Source organism: Arachis hypogaea, chromosome 3 (genome assembly GCF_003086295.3).
Source record: "Arachis hypogaea cultivar Tifrunner chromosome 3, arahy.Tifrunner.gnm2.J5K5, whole genome shotgun sequence".
In the NCBI taxonomy this organism is placed as follows: Eukaryota; Viridiplantae; Streptophyta; class Magnoliopsida; order Fabales; family Fabaceae; genus Arachis; species Arachis hypogaea.
The window spans coordinates 103699616-103705163 of record NC_092038.1 but is presented as its reverse complement, the minus strand read 5'-3'; the positions used below and the strand labels follow the sequence as shown (position 1 = coordinate 103705163).

General features: G+C 38.7%; 1 long non-coding RNA gene across 1 annotated transcript; it reads left to right on the top strand.

Moving 5' to 3' along the window:
• The first annotated feature begins 1329 nt into the window (after positions 1–1329).
• LOC140183822 (uncharacterized) lies at positions 1330–5178 on the top strand. Its single transcript, XR_011880070.1, has 4 exons — positions 1330–2108; positions 2171–2262; positions 2373–2486; positions 4916–5178. It is a non-coding gene; the product is annotated as an uncharacterized lncRNA (long non-coding RNA).
• Positions 5179–5548: the final 370 nt, after the last annotated feature.

Sequence of the window (5548 nt, the reverse complement as noted above, 5' to 3'; positions counted from 1 at the left end):
TGTGAGCTTTGCCTTGGGTTTGAGAGATTCTTCTCTATAATCCTCATACTTCTTTGACTCAGCTTGAATTTGTTTCAAACTAATGCGCTGACCCTTCTCCTTGTTGATCCTATTTGATTTCTTTGATTCAAGGGTTATCTTTGAGGTTGTCAATTGAATTGTGTCTAGAAAACTTCATTGCTTGAGTATCCTTGGTTATCTGGGATTGGATACATTCTCTCAATCTATTATTGCTATCCTTGACATTCGACTCTCCTTTCTAAATCTTGTATCCTTCTGAGTAGACTCGAGAATTGTTTTGATATCACGTGCGACTTGTAGACGTAGTAACGCGATGCGTTAGTTCTTTAAGACGTGATATGTGTATATGGAAAGTGAAGCGGTAGGTGCGTAATGTTATGATGACTTGTGGGTGTTTTGTCCCTTGCAAACGAGCTTGCGGGTGTTAGGCTCATGATCGGCTATGAGGTTGTAAAGTGCTTGATGGAGTTGGAGAGTTGAAGCTTTGAGGTTGAGATGAGATTAGTGTGCAGATGTTGAGCACGTCGTTGTAACCTCATCCTGTTTTATAACCTTCAATGCCTTGCTTTACTACCACATGCTTGAACCATGACATCTTTTGGATTTGAGCCTATCTTGTAATGTTTGCTTTGCAACCATGTTCCTACCATTGTATCTTTATGCATACGACCATCCAAGTATTTGAAAAATGTATATATGTTTATATGTTGAGATTTATTTTTGCTTCTTCCTTAAATGTGTTCAAGGGTGAACTGTTGGGAAAATTCTTTCGTTTTGTATCAATTTTCGAGGACGAAAATTTTAATAAGGTGGGTAGAATGTAAGACCCAGAACTTTTGAAAAGTATTTTTGTGAGCAAGTCTCAAATCATATAGTTATTTATAGCCTTAATTTCAGAAATTATTTTATTAAAGATAATTAAGACAAGTTTTGATTTATTGGATTTGAGACGAGTTATGATTATTATCCAATTTTATAATTTTTGGATTATTTTCTATATTTAAATTATAAAGTTTCCAGTTATGAAATAATAAGGATTTTATATGATTTGTATTAGATAAGTAATATTTTAAATATTAATATTACTACTTTGGAAAAGAGAAAAATTAACTATATTATTTCTAGATTTTTGGATTTGGACATTTTATTGAAAATAAAGTGTGAAATTGATGAGCAAATAGTATTTTTATACACTATTATTGTTGAATTAGAATTTATTTCTAATGACTACATTATACCTATTTTTAAGTGAAATTACAAAAGTACCCCTAACCCTAATTTTAGTCAAAAAAATCCTAACCCTAAAACCCTGACCCAGTACCCATTTCCCCTCCTTGAACCAGCAGCAGCAGCTGCTGCTCCTTCTGACCTAAACACACACATACAATATCTGAAGCAAAGAAGAAAGGGAAGGCAGAAATCGGGGAAAGGGAAGAGAGGAGGAGCGGCGCCGGTGAGGAGCCCACTACCGCCGCTGCTACGTCGTCGCTGGGTTTAGATGGAGGTCATACCTAGAGCTTGTCACCATCGATCCACTGCGAGCCGCCATCGCGAGTCAGGCCCGAGGCGAGAGACAGGGAGCTGCCGTGAAGGAGGAAGAGGAAGGAGGGGGAGATCGGGCGTGCCCAGTCGTCGTCGCCGTACCTCCATCGCGACTGACCCGCCGCTGCTAGGGTTTGTGACCGCCATCTCTGTTACTGCCGACAAGCACCGAGGGAGAGGAAAATCGGAGTTTGCATAGCACACAGAGAGAGAGAGTCACCGTGGAGCCACGAGCTGCGCCGGTCGCCGCCACGTCGCGTCGGAGAAGAAGGCTGAGACTGAGCGCCGCTGGGAGAGGACAACGTGAGCTGGAGGTCCGGTTGCCGCTGTCCTATGGAGTTGACTGACCCGCGCCGCGCTGATGGGGTTCTCACTGTTGCCGGAAATGGATTCAGGCCGCCGCAAGTGTCGCAGTCGGAGGAGGAAGCTGCGCCCCTGTGTTCTGACCGCCAGGAGTGGTTTTGTGACTTTCGGGATCACTGTCGGAGCTCCAGGCTGAGCTTCTGCCACTTGAGACCCTGCTACTGTCGCCGGAAAAGTTGCCGGTATGGGTTTTATTTGAGGTTTCTGCCTTTTTGGTTTTCGAGAAGGTTTTGATGTTGCGCAGTTTTTATAGTTGATCCACCGGAGCTTCTGGCCGCCGCCGGAGCTGTTGCCGGGGCCGGTTCGGAATCGTAGCTGCCTCATTGTGTTATTTCGGTAAGAAATTATGTTTCGAATAATCTCGCGTTAGTATTCTGTTGTGTTTGGTTAATGAATGAGTATTGGTAACGTGGGATCGAGTCCTGATTATTATATGTTGCGATTAGTGTTGCTATGGTTATTGCGAAAGTGGCTGGGAGCTGAGGTTTTGGTTGCCGTCAGTTCGGGTTGAGGCGGAAAGGACTCTGTGAGACATTTGGGTTATGAAATTGCGTTTTAAGGTAGGGGCGCTTTCCAAAAACTATGTTTTATGTATTGGAATTATTACATATGGATACTGATGTGAGATATCGTGTATTTGGTGATTGTATATGCCTTATGTATTATTTGATTGACTCGAATGATTATGGATGTTGGTTTGGCTGAATTGTTGTGCGGCTTTGTGAAAAGTAATGTTTGAAGTTGATTCTTTAAAGATTTGAATCTGAGTTTAATCCGTTGAGGATTGATTTGATTTGAGTTAATTATTTTGATGATTTGAAAAGTCGAATGCACTTTTGAATTCAGCCTGGTTTACTTTAAGTGACTTGGTTTTGGACAAATGATTTATTACTGGGCTGTTTCTTTAAGGCTTTGGAAATGAGTTAAAACGGTTGATATTGAGTTGATTTTGAAATGATTTCCTTGAGATATGCAACTGAGGCGACTGTTGGATTTAGCTTGCTTTTGAATTGATTCCTGGTTTTGAGCTGTTGAAAAGGAATGAGAAACGGTTTAGTTGGGACCCGAACCGGGTGGCAAAAGTCCAGGTTTTAGGGGAGGTGCTGCCGAAATTTCTAAAAAATCCTAATCTTGTTTGAAAAGTTATTTAAAAAGGGTTGGATTTGAGAACTTGTATTATTTGATTTATTAAGAGGATATTTATGTTTTCAAGCTTAATTTATTTAATGAACCTTATGCGTTGAGTTTGGCTCATTTAGAAATGAACTATTTTTACTGTTTGAATCACTGAAGGAAAGAATAATGTTCTAATATTGATTTCAATATAAAAAGGATTTTTTACTGATTTTAAAGGAATCTAGACTTTTAATTGAGTAATTAAGTTTGAGGCATTTTGGAAGAGTTAGAAAAATGGATTCCAAAAAGAAACCTGAAAGTGGTTTGATTCAAATGAACCGGTTCCGTTTCAAATGAGTCAATTTTTGGACCGGGTTGGAACTTGTGATTTAGTATGGCCGGTTTTATATAGTAAATTCAGTTTTATTTACTTGAACCGAGAATCTATGATTTTAAGAGTTTCAATGAATGTTAAGGAATTTATATAAGTTGACCTTCCCTAAAGACTTAGGACTCTGGCGAGGGACTTTTGTTATAAAATCCCATTGTTGGATGGGTGATTTTGAATGTTCCCAAAATAAATCTTTAACTTTCCATGGTTTTGGAAGTTTTGGAAAGAGAATGCCGAGAGTGGCTTTGTTATAAAAAGAGAACTCACTTTGAGTAAATTTGGCTTATGAGCCTGAGATGATTTGAAAAAGGGATCTTTAAAGCTAAGGCTGAAAAGAGTTAAAATTTGATTTCAAAGTGAAATGGCTTGAGAAAAGTGAGTTATGGCTTAAATGCCAGTTTTATGAATTTGATGATATTGAATGATGGAAGTACTGTTTTTGTTATGGGCCAGAATGGCTGTGTATGATTATGAATATTGGCTGGTTCTGGATTGAACCGTGAGCCGGAATGGCTGTGTGTGATATTGATTTATGGCTGATTGCCGAATGAGTTATGGGCCGTATGGCTGACTATGAATTTTGAATTTAAGCCGGATGGCTGAGATGGATGTTGATCCATGGCTGGAACTGAATGAATATATGCTTGAGATACCTGGGCAGTAGCAAGGGTTGTGGTTCGTCCCACTTGCTCCAGGTCAGAGACCGTGACGCCTGGGTAGTAGCGGTAGTAGTGGTGATTCCACTCGCTCCAGGTTGAGCTTTTAAACACCCGCCTGGGTAGTAGCCGTAGTAGTGGTTATTCCACTGGCTCTGGGTTGAGCGGGTAGTAGCAAGGGGGTTGTAGCTCTAACTTACTTGCTCCGCGATGGGTGTTTCTGTCCATGGTTAGCTACCAGGACGTGTCGGATTGGCTATATAACCGACAGATGATATCATCAACCACTAGGGACAGGCATGCATCATATGCATCTATGTGACATTGTTTGGGTGTGCATATTGTACTTGGTTTGCCTATGTGATTACTTGTGATTACCTGCTACTTGTTCTGCTTGCTGTAACTGTTTGTTTGTGCTTGAACTTCTTATCTGTGTTTGCAACTGGAACTCTGTTGGTTTGTGGTGATTGGTTGCTGGATTGGATTGTTTGGGCCTATGGCCGTGGTTGAATTGAGATGGATCGATGGTTGATTCCGATTTTATGTTTCTGGTTTGGAAATCTATGAAAGAATATTTTGGTTCAGTATGGATAAACCTTTTTGAAAGGGCTTTTGATGATTTATGGATTGAACGGTTCCTCTTTCAGAAAAGATTTCCGACTTTACTTTTTTTGTAAACTGTTGTTTTTGAAAAGAGGCATAAGACGGTTATTAATCACTGGTACGGTTTATCTTCATGTATGCTATTACAGTAATTCCCAAAAACCCTCTACTGAGAACCCTTTCGAGGATGATGTTCTCACCCCCTATATTTTTCCCCTTTCAGGATTTGGACGCTGAAGTAACGAAGAGTTTATTTAGTTATCATTGTGTTGCTCTGTATTATTTTAGTTATGGTTTATTGTACCCTCGCCTTTATCTTGAGATATTCTGTAAGAGGGATAGAAAATGTATTGGTTAATGTTTGTAATATTATTTAGATATATATGTATGTATATATATGGATGTACTCTTTATGAGTTTCTGTAAGTTGTATGGTATGTGTGGATGTTCGTTGTATAGTAAAAGTACTTTTTTTTGGGAGTGGTATTGCGGTTTAAAGTTTTAAACAGGCTCATATTATAGTATTAAATAGTATAATTGTCGTCGTAATGTCCAAACTATCAGAGTGGCGCAGCCGGAAGCGTGAGCTTTCGTAGTTAGGGTGTTACACTTTTTAAACATCACATTTATGTAATACTTTTAAAATTCTTCATTATAGTTGATAATTCTTTTTATTTTTATTTTGGTGAATAAAAAAAAAACATATATATATATATATATATATATATATATATATATATATATATATATATATATATATATATATATTAGGTGAATAGTATGAACTCGTTGAAATTCACTTAATGTTAAACAACTGTTGGTGTTTAATCATTGAAGTTCACACCATTTCCTTTTC